The sequence below is a fragment of the Tachypleus tridentatus genome, chromosome 8, assembly GCF_004210375.1.
Source record: "Tachypleus tridentatus isolate NWPU-2018 chromosome 8, ASM421037v1, whole genome shotgun sequence".
Taxonomy (NCBI): domain Eukaryota; kingdom Metazoa; phylum Arthropoda; class Merostomata; order Xiphosura; family Limulidae; genus Tachypleus; species Tachypleus tridentatus.
This window is the reverse complement of record NC_134832.1, coordinates 122,169,170-122,188,906: the sequence shown is the minus strand read 5'-3', so window position 1 is coordinate 122,188,906 and position 19,737 is coordinate 122,169,170. Positions and strand designations below refer to the sequence as shown.

The 19,737-nt window shown below is 34.9% G+C and overlaps 1 long non-coding RNA gene across 1 annotated transcript; it reads right to left on the bottom strand.

Annotated features, from left to right (window-relative positions):
• Nucleotides 1-677: 677 nt before the first annotated feature.
• Nucleotides 678-15,378, bottom strand: LOC143224272 (uncharacterized). Its single transcript, XR_013013305.1, has 5 exons — nucleotides 15,114-15,378; nucleotides 10,182-10,278; nucleotides 5,633-5,824; nucleotides 3,604-3,747; nucleotides 678-956 (listed from the first exon to the last, which is right to left on the bottom strand). It is a non-coding gene; the product is annotated as an uncharacterized LOC143224272 (long non-coding RNA).
• Nucleotides 15,379-19,737: the final 4,359 nt, after the last annotated feature.

The window sequence follows — 19,737 nt, the reverse complement described above, 5'->3', positions numbered from 1 at the left end:
AATGTGTAATAATTTTAAATTTAGTTGAGTACTGCTAGAAGTTAAAACAAAAACGCTACTTTAAAACAGTGAAATATACTGTACCCCAGTGGCACAGCGGAATGCCTGCAGATTTACGACGCTAGAAACCGGCTTTAGGTAACCGTGGTGGACAGAACACCTTTAACCCATTGTGAAGCTATGCTTAATTTCAAACAAACAAAATTATATATAATTCCCTACTTGACGTACTTTTCACATTTGGCGCATACGTATTGTAAAATGAGATATATTTACATTTCGAGTATGGGCAGACATACCCGTGTAAATATACGAACAACACATTAAATATCAACTTTGAATAAACATTTAATAACCCACTTCGCGATATATACAACATTCAGGTACATATTTGTATGTACGCTTGAATCAACGTGTTTCCTGGCGGCATTTTTTACAATGATTTATATTCCTGTTTATCGAACGTTAATTATACTATTTTTAAGCTGTCTGCTAAACTTCACACTTACTCACTTAGGCAATAAGGCATACAACTTTCAAATGTTTGTTTAGAAAATTACTATTGGTTTTAAGGAACCATTAACACGTAGGTAATCACAAGTTTAGTTACTTCTCTTATACGATCAATAACACATGAACAACGACAATTATCATAATTCACGCAAACTTACCTTTGTTATTGCAAATAGACAATTTATCGACCAGTTAACTGTGCCTTCAAGTCTCGAATTAATGAGTTTTGCGTTAATCAACTTGTAATGACTGAACTCGTCTGGATATGTCTAAAAGTCAATTTCACTGGTAGGTTTAGGTTTTGGGTTCCGTATTGATTCATTGATGCCGATAGCACACGAAAGTTGATCATTAGGGATTTGGGTTAATCCACGTCCTCTACTACTCATTGTTGTTTTTTTATTGTGAGCAAGTCTTACCGCTTATTGCAGGCAACAAAAACCCTACGAATAATCCACATACCATAGACTGAGACAGAATAAAAAATATAATTATGTTACAAATAATACTCAAAGAGATAAACTGAAGCTATACCAAAAAAGATTTGTACTAAAAATAAAATAAAAGAATTATAGACGAAAATAATGAAATTTATAGGTAATTCTCTTAAGAAATCGTATTAGTTATAACATGGATTATACGATCGCAATAATACCGTTGACATGGAAACGATAAAAACTTTGATTTTTGAAAGTAAATTAACATGCCAAATTTCTGACTCACGTTTATCACGTTGGCTTGCGTCTTTGGCTAGAAATTTAATAAGATAAAGATACTCTAAAATTAAAGCTCAAATGTAAGGTATGTTATATTAAAACAATTCTAGCTCCACAGTACGTCACTGAAGTACATGGCATCAAGTCCGGTCACGTATCAGTGACTGTGCATTTTGACACTAACTCTGCAGTGTAATTTCCATGCAAAAAGCTCCGTTGTAAGGATTGTCATGTATAACAGTATTCTTTCCTGCAGGCCTTTCATGGTCCACTTAGTATAGGAGGAAGATGGTTTTTCTCAAACTTTTCAATAGTCTGATCAGACATAAATCCACACGAGATGCATCCGGAGACCTGACCGGCATGTATTCGTATGGTATAGCACGAATAATCGTTTTATTTTCCAGTTGCGTGAGTTACGTAACAATTAAGCAATTGTATCATGAAAGCTATGTGTATCCGTAACCAAGAGCTTTCTTGATTATGTTGGGTACTTTTGCCTAGGGCATGTAGACGGCTTTTATCACTGATCTTTGTGTTCGTAGATTTTCACAAGATGCCACATATTCTTCACCGTTACTGGATAATACTGGTTTCTCAAGTTCATTGAAGTTTCTTTGTTTTCCAATGCCCTTAAGTACAATAAATGTCTTTATTTCATAGATAATAAACCTTCGAATTAAATGTACCTCTATCACCTGATTGTATACATATTTTGTGTCAAAGGAGAATGTTACACACCCTTATGAATCGATTTTCTGCGACATCACACAACCCATGAAACTGCCAAACAATATCAAAATATAGTTCTGATATATTTCGTTCCATCATGACGTTATATTGGTTGTGGTGTTAGATGGCTTGATTATGTGCATATCCATAAGAACAATAATACTGTCTGTTGTATGTCCAAGTAACTACTTCGCAGGGTGTAAATGGTTCTTCAACAAAGTTGCCATGGGGGTTCATTAGGTTCATGGAGGGACGCATACAAATTCTAGTTTTGCATTTCTTGTTTTGAGTTTCGAGCTATCAATGGATGTTTTGAATTTTTACCGCGGCTTCACCTCTTTTGGATGACTATTTACCATATTAGATTTGAAGGTTCATTTCATCGATGGATAACTACATAAAAATTTGCAGTTTTGCGGTTTTTAAGGACGTTTTTTTTAATAATTGTATGTAAGGAAAACAACTTTTGTGTTCTAAAACACCCTTTCGTAAATCATGAATTTACATAACTTCTGTCCAGGAGACAAATACTCCAGCTGGTACAAATTACTTTTAAATTAACTACTCAACAATTTGTATATGATAAGATGACTATTTATTCGAAATTTCGTGCAAAACCACACGAGGATTACCTGCATTAGCTGTCCATAATGCTGTATATGTTTCAAAAGATGAAATAGATGTTATGTAACTTGTTTGAGCATTAGTTTAATATTTTATATACTAAAAGATAATAATGAGATTTGATTTACGTTTGGTTCGAATTTCGCTCAAAGCTACGCGTGGGCTACACGAGGGCTATTTGTATTAGTCGTCCTTAATTTAGCAATGTACGTAAGACTAGAGGTAAGGCAACTAGTCATAATTACTCACCCTCATCTCTTGGGCTACTTTTTTACCAATGAATAGTGTGATAGACTGTGACATCATAACGCCTCCATGGATGAAAGGAAGATCTTAATTGGTGTGACGAGATTTCTAACCCGCGATCCTCAGATCGTGATTCGAACGCCCAAACCACCTGGTTATGAAGGGTCATGACAGGTTGAAAAATAATACTCAGTTCTCTTATAAACATGAACTGTTTAAAGATTTTTCTCAGTTGATTGGATTACCACAACACATAAAGAATATATAGTAAACATATAAGTTGACTAAACATCATAAAAAATAAGTTATCAGTTTCACATAAATACTTGTGAATAATTATTATTTCTAAAGGTACAAACTTAAATTTGAATATAAACGCATATGTAGTGGGAGAACCATTACCTTTGACAGTTGACACACGTGTATAAAAACGTAAGTGGAAATTATTCCCGAAAAAAAAAAGACCATAGGTGGAGCTGAAATAACATCTTTAAACAGCATTTGCTTATTACGTTACGTCCTTAAGAATTTCTGTTATAAGTGTGACTTTGATGTCAGGACTCGTTCATTCACCAATCGATTAGGATGATTGCTTTTATTAACCGTTTTTCTCTTTGTGTGTTTATAAATGTGTCCTTCATATGTTCTTACAAACCTGTATCAAATCACAAAGATGTAGGATATACAGTTTACACAACAGTCGTATATTTTACCCATTTTTTTTTCTTTTGTCACTTTGCACTTTCAAACACAGAAATATTTAATTACAAACCGTTTTTAGATCCATCAAGCAAAGCTGTCAGCGGAAGCTCTATTATATCTTTCTGTTGAGTCCAAAAAGGATCATTTTTGTCGTCCAGGCCTGGAAATCGAACCTTTGACATCGATCAAGTGTAAACCTGGTGAACCGAGACAACTGTAAAATATCGATGTGATACAAACTTGTCACTACACTGCTATAAGTAAGATTATCAAGTTTGGTGGCAAAAAAATCAAGAAGCTTGAAATTCGTTGCTACATCATAATCGATAAATTGTCTTTTTGTTTAAGTTCTGTTGCTAAATCTTAATCGAATAATTATTATTTTGTTTGCATTCGCTTTAACAAAGAAACTTTTGAACTCGTTGATAAGTCACAAACGAACAATTGTCGTTTTTAATTAAATATTAGAAACAACTATGTTTTTAGAATTTACATAAGTTCATATAGAGGTTCATTAAAACCTTTTTAAATTTTTATTCACAAGGTTTATCTGGCATCGTCGAGTGGGACATAAAGGTTTTAATAGGTGCAACAGATAAAAAAAAACTTGTAAGAATTGTTGTTTTGTTTCAATTCTGTTTAACAAAACAACTTTTAAATCTGTTGCTATATCATAATCGAATAATTATTGTTTTGCTTACAATCTATTTAACAAAGCAATTTTTATTTCGATATATTTTTCTAAATAAATTGTAAAAATCCTACAATTCCTTATTTTTAACAAATATATTAAACAAAGAATAAATGATACACGTTTTTTAAATGGTGTAAATATTTATAAAAATATATATAAAATAGACTGTTTGTCCATTACACTTATTCTTCATTTTGTATGTTTTGTCATGGATCACTAATGGTTATATTGCGTGATTTTCAAGTTTCTCTTTTTACGTGTTGACAATATACGTAGCAGTTAAGTTAAAAAATCGATTTTTTACGAGGACAAATCAATAGATAATAAACTAAACACTTTCATGATTAAGTACGTGGCATTTTGAGCACATTTATTCTTTCTGTGTGTTTCGCATATACATACACAGTACATATATTTATATGATCTATGTTTCAATGGACATCTGCTCACTTTCTCTAAATTATTTGTAGCTTATGCTTTCCTATGTCAGGATTGTACATTTATAGAAGATATCAGGTGTGTTATTCGTACCATATAACGTTAAAATATTTTGCCTCTACGTACAAACGTTGTTCTTAACCATGGTAGTTGGTCGACGAATGGAGTGGAATTTGTTTGTTTTTGAATTTTGCGCAAGCTACAATAGGGTTATCAGCGCTAGCCGTCCGTAATTTAGCAGTGTAAGACTAGATGGAAGACAGCTAGTCATCACTACCCATTGCCAACTCTTGGCCTATTCCTTTACCAATGAATAGTGGGATTGACCGTCACATATAACGCCCTTACGGCTGAAAGGGCGAGCGTGTTTGATGTGACGAGAATTCGAACCCAAGACTCTCAGATTATGAGTCAAGCGCCTTAACCACCAGGCCATGCCGGACCTGAGTGGAATTTGTTAAGGTCTATGTGATTCTAAAGATTCCATAAGCGAAGATGCCGTTATGCGCTTTATTGGTTCTGGTAAACCCAACCAGGAGTCGCGTCGTACGTCTGCAGTTAAGATGCTGATAGCGTCTAATATATTCTAAAATTATAAAATAAAAAGGCTTAACAATACATTCAAAAAATTAAGTTGCTAAATGTTGAAGAACTGTTGAAATCAATTAGAATCTTTCACATTTTCATTACAATAACAGACCATATTGTTTTATATAACTGAGTATTCTAGTTTTATTGGCCATAGTGATAAATATGGTATTGAAGCAAATCTTTAGGATGTTATTACGAACTGAATATAGCTTCATTTGTTAACTGTTTGATTCTAAATATAGCAAACTAACTAAGTAATCAACGTTCATATTTACTTTCAAAACCTAGAAAATGGTTATAGTTTGGTGAAAACTAAACATGAAAATGTTTCATTTCCGCTGATCATTTAGAAACTTTTTTTTTTTTTTTAAAGTACCTGAAATACGCCTTGCACAGTCTTGTAACGATGGCTCTCATCTTTTGTTTTTAGAACCTTATTCTTCAATTTGTCTACACGTTTCTTCACTACAGTCGTCTATTGTCGTACGTCTCAACCACACATCGGTTTTGTTCGGATTGAATCGGACAAATTCCCTGATATTCCGTGCATGGATTCTTCAGCTTCGATCTGAAACAATAGAGAAGACATCAGTTTATCGTCTTGGCAAAATTTACTCGTAGAAAATGGCTTTAACTAAAACTGTAAAATAAATACAAGTAAACGTTGCTTATGTATATAAAATCAAATCAGTAAATTTACTTTCGTCTGAAAATCAATTCTACATACTGGTTATGACCTACACACAATACTGCTCCGAAAACGCTTTTTCGTGAGAAGTCCATCACGGTAATTTTTACGAAGCCTACTAACTCTGTCCGGATTATTAAAACCTTTCACTACATTTCTTTAACCTTCCTGTTTGAGTTTCGACACTGTCATCAGTCAGTAAAGTTACACTTAACAAGAAAGAAAAAAGAAAACATTCGAAAATGAAGTTACTTTTAGGGCACTTTGTTCTAAAATGAGTTTTGTCAGTTTAAAACAAGCAGATGTTTTAGCTAATATACGACAGTATTTAGAATTGATAATACTTTTTACCCAATTGTTGTAACGTAATATTAGGCTTAACCTAAGTCTGCAAGCTTCAATCTATTGGAAAGTCCATACCAAAGGATGCGACACATAATAAGAGAAGATATATATATATATATATATAATAACTATTACGTAAACTGTATAATAATTATTATATATGTATAATAATAATAATTTAAACTGTATTATCAAATCTATGTACGAATCCAACATTCAGTTTTTTAAATAATAATAAAACTCTTCTAAATGGATAAATGATGATAATTCGGATGAGAAATCTGTAATTCGGGTTCTTACGGATGTGAGACCTTTTAATTATTGGTTTTTACCATATCTTGCTGTTTTATCGCTTCTATGATCAATGTGAGACGTATTATGGTTTATGTACTAACTCTGTGGTCAAGATTATCTATTCATAAAGAAGGACAGGCACTAATATCAAGCCTGGATGTCTATTGTAAGGGTTTTGTACCACAGAGCCATCTTGCGTACCCAGTAAATATTGAAAAATGTCAATATTAATTAATTATTTTATGTGATTGGTTTTACACCAGTTACTTTTAAACACTCTTTTAAAACAAATATATATATATATATATATTAGTTTGTTATAACTTAAAAACAAGCCGAAACGAAAATAAATGGAAAACAATAAAAACATTCCCGCATTAATTAAAAGATCCTAGGGTACAAGCTATAATGCGAGATATAAAATGTAATCTAAGTTTTGGATGTTACCGCGGAAGTAGGACCCACATCTATATCACCCCTCCTCCTACCTGCAGACAGTTGTGAGAAGGTGACTGCTCTCCAAAGTAAAGAAAACATAAGTAATTGAAAAATAAAAATAACAATAAAAATCTTTTTAATTAGTGCAGTGTTTTTTGTTTATTATTTTTTAACTTATTTTTCTTTCGGCTTGTTTTTGGATTATAACAAACTAATATAATTGGTCAGAAGTTTGGATTTGCTGTTTTTGACGCAGTCTTTCCTTTTGATTTTGTTTACTTAACTTTATCAGTATTAGTTTCTATATATATACTCTTCAAAAAAAGAAACGCAAAAGGCAAAATATGAGACAAATTGTTAACAAGCTTATTCCTGGTAGTTCTGTATGACATGTGTGAAACTTTGCACATTCACTGCTGAACATCCAGAGTCTGCAAAGGCGAAGTCCACGCTCACTAGGTGAAGTTTAACGTCACTCAACGTCAATAACGAGTATGCCCCCCGTGAGCATCAATAACTGCTTGGCATCTCCTGCCCATGGAAGCGATGAGATGACGAATCACATCCTGTGGAATGGCTGTCCACTCAACCTGCAAAGCTGCTGCAAGCTGAGGTAGAGTCTGCGGTTGAGGTTGTCGCCGTCGCAGACGTCGGTCCAACTCGTCCCAAAGATGTTCGATGGGGTTTAAATCTGGTGATCTGGAGGGCCAGGGAAGAACATTGATGTTGCGGTGTCTCAAGAAGACAGTGGTGAGTCGGGCTGTGTGAGGACGGGCGTTGTCATGTTGAAAAACGTCGTTGACGTTCACCATGATGGGTTGCACATGGGGCCTAAGAATCTCGTAGACGGTTGCGTACGGTCTGATCGGAAATCCTACGCACCCCTGGTATGGTTGAGGCAGTAGACGTCGCAGTGGTGGTCCTATCCCGAAGGTGACGTAACCGGATGTTGCGATCTTGTGCGGGCGTGGTCACACGAGGTCTGCCAGATCGTGGACGGTCACGAGTTGATCCATGTTGTTGGTGACGATTCCATAGTCTTGTGATGGTGCTTGGGTGGAAATTCACAGCTCTGTCAACATCTGATCGAGATTCGCCTGCTTCCAAGCGACCAATGGCGTTGTGCTTCAGTCAGTCTTGGCGTAACTGTATTGCGTGTCGGTGGCTTAACACTGAGCTACGGAAACCGAGAACCCGTCACTTTTATAGGGATTTTGCACATGTTGCACTTGCAGAACATGCAGATCTCTCAAACAAATATATTGGACACGCATGCCTTTTGGCGAAAAATCCGATGTTTTCCTCCGTTTTCAAAGTGCACAACTTTTATTGTCATTTTCGCCTGACAATCAGTGCCTTAACACGTGTAACATCACATACTCTGAGCTTGTAACGTTATTACATATATTTCTCTTTAAAATAACAAAAATATCCCTTTTGCGTTTGTTTTTTTTGAAGAGTATATATATTGATATCACAAAAGTTCAGAATTATCTGTTCAGTTAACTACTCATTACTTAATTTCTGCATGTTGATGTGTAGAAGACATGTTAATGCTAGAAATAAACGACCTCATAACACCAAAATGAAACTTTGTCCTGTCACTTGTGGTCTGTGTTTCAGCGGACGCTCTTGCAGAAGCTGTCAAGCAAAACTGTGAGTGTTTAATTAAATAAAAACAATATTTTGGTGTTATAAGGTCATTTATTTCTGGTAGTGATTTACATACTCGCCGAATAACATAGAAATGTGTCTAAAGACTTTGATCATTTAAATATATAATATTGTTCGTTTGCTACAGTCAGTATACTATAAACTGCTGAGGCTACAACTGTCATAAACATTTATTAATCGTAAAACTACAGGTATCTGTCTAGTAACGTTTATAGATTTTGAACATTACAAACCGTTTAACTTTAATGAATGAATTTCGGATGTCAGTATTTCTACGAGAACATTAGGTATCTTCCTCTATGAAAAGTAAGATTTAAACCGCGTGAGGCCAACCAATAATAGAGCTACCTAGCCTTTCCGTCAAGGAGAGTGTACTTGTATATCAACGTAGAAGTCCCCCAGTGGCACAGCGGTATGTCTGAGGAATTAGAACGCTAAAAACCGGGTTTCCATACCCCTGGTGAGCAGAGCACAGATAGCCCATTGTGTACCTTTGTGCTTAATTCATAAACAACAACAACATTAGCATACAATGAATTCGCTCTCCATGAACTGTTGATAAAAGATCCAGTTCTACCAGATAGAAGACTCAGTATTGTCTGTAAATCTGTAAAACTCTTGTAAATGAAACGTTATGTGTAATAACAGTTATCATAAATTGTATTGTTGTTTATATGTTAAAATATATTTGTGTTAAGAAAGAAAATTGTGTGCATCAACCTTGTTGGCAAATATCATATATTGACATTCAATTAACTTCTAAATTATAACTAAAATTTCCAGCTATTTGAAATCGTAATACATTAACATACGTAACATAATAAATTGGAGACTCGTCCAAGATAAATTATAATACGTAACGTGACAAATAAAAATGTATGTATAATGTATTTTCAAACAGCTTTTATCATTGTTTTTATTTGTTTGTTTTTTGAATTTCGCACAAAGCTACTCGAGGGCTATCTGTGCTAGCCGTCCCTAATAGCATTGTAAAACTAGAGGGAAAGCAGCTAGTCATCACCACCCACCGCCAACTCTTGGGCTACTCTTTTACCAACGAATATTGGGATTGACCGTAACATTATAACGCCCCCACGTCTGAAAGGGCGAGCATGTTTAGCGTGACGGGGATGCAAACCCGCGACCCTCGGATTACGAGCCGCACGCCTTAACACGCTTGGCCATGCCGGGCCAGCTTTTATCATAATCACAAGTTAACCCGCTTAAGCTCTGACTTCCTTACAGTCTTTATTGGTGGATTGATCTAATGCTTAGTTGCATTAATAAATCTTTGAAATTGTGTGATTGCATTACAAACTTAAGAAACACGAAATTTTTAGGAAAGCATTCTTAAACTATACTTTGCATCATACTGATTAAAATATTATATAAAAAAATATGCTGTATGTTAGGCCATGATTTATTCATTCTCTTATTATATTTCTACATAATCTTACAAAGTAATTAGAAAGCGTATCTGAAATACATTTATACTGCACTTCTAAATTCTTGAAATTCTCTGGACAAGGTCGACAAAGATGGCGCTTGTGATGTTTATCTTGCAACTTGAAGCAAGGCGACATCTGAAATAAATACGAATAAAAAAATGTTTCATATAATTTTGCTGGTACATCAATAATTAACTTTAATGCAAAAGTTTAATAACATCTCATTTGGACACATTGTTAAGTATCCTCTAAGAAAGACATTATTAAAACATTACATTTATTTTGTACATCCAAAATAGGCTAGTTATAAATACAGAAATGTGTAAAAAATATGATTAGTCTTACAAGACTATGGGAAGGAACAAGAATCTATCCCACATTCAAAGGTCATGTTAACAGATGCCAAGCTATGGAGAGTGTCATAAACAAAAGGAGATAAACCTGTTGGTAAGATAACATTAGCCGTAACTGTTGTCGACTTAACGAAAAATGAAACAACTAAAAAGGCTTGCAATGAGCAGCAAACATCAGACTTTGTGTTGCTTGACCGAGCTACTCAACACTGATCAACATTAAGCTGACAATAATTACGGATAATAGAAAAACTCTTATATGGTATCAAACAAACAGATATAAACTACTTATTTCAGAAGCAAATAATAAAATATGGCTTGAGTGGAGTTTCCAGTGCATAACGCTTTCAGTGAACACCAGGTGTCGTGCGATGTAGTCTGTTATGTCCCTTTCTGCAGTTAAATAATTAAAAATATAGATAAAAAGCACTTGAGTGGATGTTACGTTGCTTTTAGTGTTCTGAGAGTGCAAGCTTCTGGAGGTGGCGTAATGGTGTGTGGTACAGTTTCATCGTAGGACCAGGATCTTTGTTAGCTTTAAAAGGTTAATCATTGTAGCATTCTTACTTAGAGAAATCCTAAAAGATAAGTTAAACGTAAAATAGTAGATTCGTAGTTTTCTATGGATAGTGTACTGAGTGAGGAATATTTTCAAGTATTGAAGCCACGGCATGGCCAAGCGTGTTAAGGCGTTCGACTCGTAATCTGAGGGTCGGGGGTTCGAATCCCGGTCGCACCAAACATGCTCGCCCTCCCAGCCGTGAAGGCATTATAATGTTACGGTCAATCCCACTATTTGTTGGCAAAAGAGTAGCCCAAGAGTTGGCGGTGGGTGGTGATGACTAGCTGCCTTCCCTCTAGTCTTACATTGCTAAATTAGGGACGGCTAGCGCAGACGGCCCTCGTGCAGCTTTGCGCGAAATTCAAAACAAACCAAACCAAACAGTACTGAAGTTTCGGTCTTGCATGAAATTAAGAGACAAATGTCAAATTTTACATACATGTAATGCTTTCTGCTGTTTGACTTATTGTGACACATAAAAAAACTCTTTACAACGACTAAAACTATATATATATTGTGACTTAAGAATCTATACCTTATTAAGTAACTGAAGGAAACACAACCAAATTCTAAAAAATAACAAGTGTCTTCAACAACCTTATTTCCTGAGACTGGAACAAGAATGGTGTAGATACAAAGTCCAAGATATATAGGTATGAAAAAGTATAGATGTTTTTCCATATAGTTCCACCAGTCACATCAACGTATCACAGAAAAGAGATATGTGCGACTGAAGAAATATCGTGTTAATAGCCTAAATGAGTGAATTTCTAGGTTTCTAAAATAACCACAAAATGTAAAGAGATTGTTTAAAATTTATGGTAACTGTCTGGAAGCGGTTTGAATCAATTTTTACTAATGCTTAAAATATATCCGAAATTTTACTATTGTAGATATTAACACCTATAATGCACGCGACAGTTGCTGCTCATTGTATACAACCCATAAATATCAATTTCCAAAACAATGTTTCTACAATATTCATTAATTTTGCACAACGAAAATCGACTCGAAGATGTGATAACCATCATATTCGATTAGCAGAAGTTAGTTTAAACTAACAGCAGATGTGATAATTATAACACATAGCCTATCTATATTACTTATAGTAGTAGCTCATCTTGATTTTGCCTATGACCATTATTCACGCACGTAATAAATGATTTGTTTTTACTGGTATTAAAGGAACTATACAGTTATAAAGATAGAGACACACAGAGCAAGAAGTAACTCAGTTTTTCCTTTGACTAACCTTTAGCAAGGATTTTAAAAATAACTGTTTATTCTGCATCATTGTGAAATACCTGACGACGAATAAACTATAAACATAATTAACTTTTGGAGCCTGTCTGGTGCATAAGATTTAAAACAGAGTTCAAAAGTAAAAGCGGATGCTAGTGGTCGTCTCATATTGAGTTAATCGTATGTCTTTGAGACTATAACGTTATTACAATACAAAAGCAAGTAAAGAATTATATTTACTATTTGCAAGACAGCCCATAGGAGAATACTAATACTATGACTCTCTTAAGGTAGCCAAATGCCTCATCATCTAATTAGTGACGTGCATAATGGATTAACGAGATTCCCACTGTCCCTATCTACTATCTGACGAAACCACAGACAATGGAACGGGCTTGGAGAAATTTATATTTTACTTAAAAGATGTAAGTTTTGTTAGTATCGAAAAACGACTCCTTAGTCAATCTATATTAGTAAACTTTACGGAATGTAATAACAATGCAACAACAATCAAAAAGTGAAAACGGCTGAGAGTTACTTAGTGGATAGCGTGTTGAGCTGTGGGCTATTATTTCAAAGTTTCGAATCGGAAAAAGACGCTCGATATGCAGCAGTTTCTGATTGTTGATTAACAGTAGAAGTGACATAGACAGTAAAAAATTACCGAGTAGTTGTTATTCTTCGTTTGGTCAGCGACTCGAAATTAGTAATGACCATTCCTAAAACATAGCAGTGTGTAACCTGACCATTTAGGTCGCGTGCTGAAATAAGGTATGATTCAGATTTACAAATATCAAAAGAAGCAAAGAGTGAATAAACTCTTCTCGAAATAAAGTGAATGGTAGAGATATTTCTTAGAAGCTTATGAGCATCAGAAGTGTTACAAGTATTTAAAGAGAAATCTGGTAATGCAAAAACAATGTTAAAATACGGAAACTTATAGATATGGGAAAAGTATGACTGTTTTGTCACGATATTTTCATACGTAAATGAGAACACCAAGTGCTCAGTGCAACAGAAAGCCTTTCTGGTTGACTTTCTTTCTTTTTCCTGTAAATTATAGTATTTTAACTTGTTCATACTGTCTGAACGAGAAAATTTACTTGAAAGTCATTGGGATTGTAACAGAATAATAGGGTGTTGGTTATCTGATTCCTACCGTATAACTAGAATAGCATTACATTCTCATGTTTTAAGAACCAGACGTTTCAACTTCCCACATGGTTAAAGACGTGAAAGAAGATTTAATACTCTCTGATTCGACAAACTATAAACCAAGGATGTGGAGGATAAAAATGTTACAACACAGATTCATGATGTTTCCTGCTGTGCATTCCAAGAGAATGTAAGAAACAAACATTTTAGTTAGAATTACAGTTTCCTTGTCGTGAAATAATTAAAAAACATCACTACTAAATACACGGATTGACACGTGTACGTCATTCACGCACATTGATTTGACTAAGAAAGAAGCTTTTGCACAGGAATAAAACTCGTGCGCAACATTTCATGATTCTTAAATATCTCGAGTAAATTATAATGTTGAACTGATAACTATAACTTATTTTAGAATGATGTTATTCTTTGATCCTCTGAGATTTTTGATAAACTGTTTGACAAAAGACATCTAGGTATTTGAATAAAATAGTGCATGTCCAACGTTTATGTTGTGTTTTGTTATATTGGATCTAGATTAGAATTGGTTGCTGACTGCTTTCTCTATATGTGTAAAGATACAGAAATGAAAATAGCCCTTAAGGCTTAAGTGAACAGTTTTAAGAGTTAAAGAGTTTTGGTAAAATTACACTAATCTAACCTTTTCCACCAGGTGGAATTACTAACTGTAACTATTTTATCATTTGCGTGCACTTCTTGGACATTGCCTAACCATGAATATTTTCAGAATTGTTTACAGTTGGCTAGTTCTCTCTCTCTCTCTCGGTGTTTGGGTATGATGTGTTCGTACCCTGGAGGGTCAGTACTTTTTTCACTTTGTTTGTTTTGAATTTCGCGCAAAGCTACATGAGTGCTGTCTGCACTAGCCATCCCTAATTTAGCAGTGTAAGACTAGAGCGAAAGCAGCTAGTCATCACCACCTACCACCGACTCTTGGGCCACTCTTTAACAACGAATAGTAGGATTAACCGTCACATTAAAACTTCCCACGGCTGAAAAGGCGAAGATGTTTGGTGCGACGGGGATTCGAACCCAGGATCCTCGGATTACGAGTCGAGTGCCTTAACCACCTGGCCATGCCTGGCCTTTCATTTTGTTTGTTAGTACATGTTCCTTGACTACTTTTTTTTACGTTTACATTACGAGTTTCCCCCCGCTAGTACAGCGGTATGTTTCCGGATTTACAAAGCTAAAATCAGGGGTTCGATTCCCCTCGGTGGGCTGAGCAGATAGCCCGATGTGGCTTTGCTATAAGAAAAACACAAACACACACATTACGAGTTTTTTAAATTATTCACAGAACGCCACCACAAGCAAGTAAGAAGAAGTAAAACTGCATTTAAAATGTTAATTATCATTATTTAGTTAGTGACAAAAATGAAATGAGTATGACTAAAACAATTTACTTCAATTTGTTTTAATGTCATATCGCAACTGTTATTGAAAATAATATTAATGTGTATCACGGATGGGATGATATTATGTAAAAAAAGAACCGTATTAGGATGTCTTACTTTGGATCCAAAACAAATGTTTTGTTATCGTTCACAAGGATCTAAAAATAATCACACAAGAAGTCGCCAACTACCAATTTATTGAAACGGCTTAATCAACACGGAATCACGAGATCGACTTACCTTTCACAGAGAACATTATAAGAACTCTCAGCTCCACTGTTAACACTAAAATTTAACTTTCCTTTCTGGTTACAAACAGTGATGCTGAATCGGCCGAAGTGAGCTCGAATGATGAAGATAATATGACTATAACTGCGGGAAGTCCTTCCTCTCTAGAAAATAGTCGTAAGAGTTGGCTTCATCCCAATAGAATTATTTTTGAAATAAAATGAAAAAGAAAAGATGCCTTAATTCTCAAGTAGGTTTCAATAAAGTAATAAACATGTTATATTTTGCAAGTGTCTACCTATGTGTTTGGTTGATTGTCTAACCATCTAGTGAGGTGTATCATTTCAAATCGAATATTAAACATATTTATTCCTCTCAACAACTACTTACACCTGAATCGTATTCTGGACTCACCACATTATGGATATGCTAGATTAGACTTCTTGTGCTAAAGACTGCTTGACATTATACCAATAAAAATTGGCCTGGCATGGCCTAGCGCGTTAAGGCGTGCGCTTCGTAATCTGAGGGTCGCGGGTTCGCGCCCGAGTCGCGTCAAACATGCTCGCCCTCCCAGCCGTGGGGGCGTTATAATGTGACGGTCAATCCCACTTTCGTTGGTAAAGAGTAGCCCAAGAGTTGGCGGTGGGTGGTGATGACTAGCTGCCTTCCCTCTAGTCTTACACTGCTAAATTAGGGACGGCTAGCACAGATAGCCCTCGAGTAGCTTTGTGCGAAATTCCAAAACAAACAAACCAATAAAAATGTTCTATTATACACTAAATAAGACGTTGGTGATATGAGCATATTGCAAATCAGAAACCATCTCCGAAAGCATTTAAATGTATGGAAAGAAATAAAACACACAGTTTAATAGGCGATTTAAATCAAATATTGTGTTCCCCAACAGTAATAAATGAGCACAGAACATAGCTAGTTGATGAGCTTGTTATGATTTAATAAAATTATCCATGAAAAGAAATCCAGGAAAGCTTAAAGGTCTTCGTTTATTCTAAATTCAGATCCCAGGCAAGTTTAGTTGCCTGTAATCACAACCTCGCAAGGAATGTTGGGTAATACAAAACAAGGTAATTAAAATAAGTTTGAAAATTAATACTGTATTGCAGGACCATCATAAACTAAAACACAAATACAAAGTATAGTAACTCTTAATGTGTATGCTTGATTTTTCTATGTTATTTACGTTTCCCGACGTAAGTGGTGTCGTAAAAAATGCATTCTCTTGTGAGTGAGTGTTTGTTTTCTTATAGCAAAGCCACATCGGGCTATCTACTGAGCTCACCGAGTGGAATTGTACCGCTGATTTTAGGGTTGTAAATCCGTAGACTTACCACTGTACTAGGGGGAGGCATTCTCTTGTGTATGTTCGTGCATGTGTTAGAGAGATTAAAGCACAAATTCCTGAAAATGATTTAATATTGCCCCTGTAAAATCACCATGGATCATTACTGGAGCTTTAAAATATCCACTAACCCTTAGCTTTTAATTACCCTCTCCTATCTCAGAATGGATGTATGAATATGTTTTATACGGTGATAATTGGAATTTTAATCCTGACAAATTAGTTAGGAGGTGGCAGCACTGTCACTTGTTATCGTGTTCTGTTGTTCATATCGAAACCTTCTTGGTTTCTTTTCCTCTTTTATTTTGTTTGTTCTTGTAACTTTTAATTAAGGATGCTGATCGCCATATATGATTCCAAATCGCATTTTTTACATACTATGTATATTCACGTGAGCATCTCTAGTGCAGGCGGGAAAGTATTTATGGTTGCTATTTTCCATAAAGCAATCTAACATGGAAAACAACTTTGAAGGACGAACAATGTGTAAGCTAGTTCAGTTTTTTTTCTTTCCACTATCTGTAATTAAAAAAAATAGGTACAATTACGTAAACATTGACGTAATTCAACGACATAGTGTTACGTTTTATGTGCATATATATATTTCCTGTTATTGCGCTTTACTTCTCGGAGTATTCTATGTGTATTAGACGGTGGGTCTCCATAGTGATTGTATTCTCTTGTAATTATATGTCAAGCCACCAACGTAAGAGTCGCTATATATGTAGTTTAGTTCATGCCTGGAAGCGACATGTTATCCAGAGAAAATGCATAGAGAAAAGGGTAATTCTGGTTTTCTAATTGTGTCATCACCTGATCACATTAATAAACTCTATAAAATCAATTTGTTTCTTTTGTCTTTTGAATTTTCGCGCAAAGCTACTCGAGGGCTATCTGCACTAGTCGTCCCTAATTTAGCAGTGTAAGACTAACGAGAAGGCAGCTAGTCATCACCACCCACCGCCAACTGGTATTTCTATACGTAGAGAAATTATTAACATATATATATATAAATATATTCAGTATCTAATGAAATACCCGAACAGTAATTTATTTATAAAATGACTTGTTATCGTTGTGATTTTTCAGTTATTACGTAAGTTTTATTTCACCATTGAAAAAGTAATTATAATACAGTAGATTTTGTCTGCATCAAATTCAGCACAAACGTACACAAGGAGCTATCTCTGCTCTGCCCTCTACGGGTGTGGTATGTCGATTGGAAATACTGCAAATATTTATTCTAATCAGTAACCAGTAACGTAATTAATAACGAAATTCAACTTGCATACTTCAGTAAGTAAGTCTTCTAGCTCTGACACTAGGAAGACAAATCTCGGAAAGTAAAACTTTTTGCTGCTGCTTGAGTCATCCACATGTCAACCTTACAAAACGCGTCACCAACAGGTCATCTTAAAACAGATTTCCTATGATGATTTTTTTACATTTCAGAAACATTCCGTCTCTACTTTTTTTTTTTACAAAAATATTAAACCCCGCTAGGTTGGAACCACTTCCTTATTCCATGTGGACCGAAGGAGTTTGAAGTGTTTCCGGTATTTTAGGCCTGGAAGCGTTTTATACGGCAATACACGAGCTAAGCGGACATGTCGTGTACGCTACGTCATAGCCGGTCAAACTGCTGACAAAGAGAAAAGTGATAATTTAATAAGAGCTTCGAGATAAACAACCCCGATTTTGTGAGACCCTCAAAACATGCGATTACGATATTCAATTCGAATTTTTTCTTTGCATCTCCATGGTACAGAAACACACAGGAACATATTGAAAAATGTTAAGGTTGATTTGTATGACTTGTTTGTTATTTTTTAATTTCGCCCGAAGCTACACAAGGGCTATCTGCGTTAGCCGTCTCTAATTTAGCAGTGTAAGACTAGAGGGAAAGCAGCTAGTCATCACCACCCGCCGCCAACTCTTGGGCTACTCTTTTACCAACGAATAGTGGGATTGACCGTCACATTATAACGCCCCCACTGCTGAAAGGGCGAGCATGTTTGGTGCGACCGGGATTCGAACCCGCGACCGTCAAATTATGAGTCGAACGCCTTAACCCACCTGGCCATTCGAGCCAGATTTATACGACAGCATTTAGCAAAAAAAACAAAAAACTTGTATATTTTCAGTGATCTAATAAAATTAAATTCAACATTCGACATTTTTCAGTACAAAACATAACCTGGTGTAATGGTTTAATACTTCGCTTTATGAAATAATTTATTACTAGCTATTTTTATTGTTTTTATTATACTTCCTTTGTTAAATATTTTTGTAAATGACCATGTAATACTTTGATGTAAGTTGAAACTTTAAAGAAACTACTAATCTATTAAAATATGGTAAAATAGATGGCGTTGAAAAATAACTTTTTATAAGCTCGAGATCATTGTTTCTAAAATGTTACTTCAGAAACAATGTTATTCTTCTGCTACTTGACCATTACCATGTTAAATATTACTTTTCAAGTATAAAACATGCTTTTTACTGTGAAATTATACCGACATTTATAAAGTTGCCGTACTTGCTGTATGTCTGGTCAAGAAAATCTCGTATTTTATCCATTTCTGAAAAGTGTTAAGCCACGTACTGTTCGTATCTTGCCTGTTGATGCTACATATGATTGTGTGAGCTATCAAGTGATGGTTGTGACCTGAAATATTAGACACACAGCACTAACGGGCATGATGTGTTTAATGGCGTAATAGATCCTTGGTAAACATGAGTAGCTTGTATTTATATCTGGATAATTAGTGTAGTTCTGCTGAGTGTAAGAAAACCTATTAAACCCAGTGAATTGTATGACATTTGCTTCTGTTTAAGAAAGATGCTATTACTTGTTTTATTAATGTAAACACGGCTAATTTTAACATACATTTTAAAAGTTCATTTGTGAATATCTGGTTTAGCAGAAAGATAGGTTATTATATATTACCTTTAAGGAGTATATATAGTCTTACAACGTTATTGTTACAATTTATTGTAGAAAATAGGTAAGACATTTACATTTCAAGAGTTAAATATTAATTTGTTCTTCTAATACCTTTGAACATTAAAAACAGTTATGTTAAATATTTTTCGGAGGAGGTTAAAATCTTTCTTTTACGTTTCGGTTTATACGTTCCTTTTATGGCTTGTAGTAAATTGTACATTTTCTGTTTTACTGGGTTCAAATTATAAATATGACTAGAACCTCTAATGTTTTGTGATTAAGAATATTTGTGAACTGATTCACAATTTTTAAAACATAATAAGAAA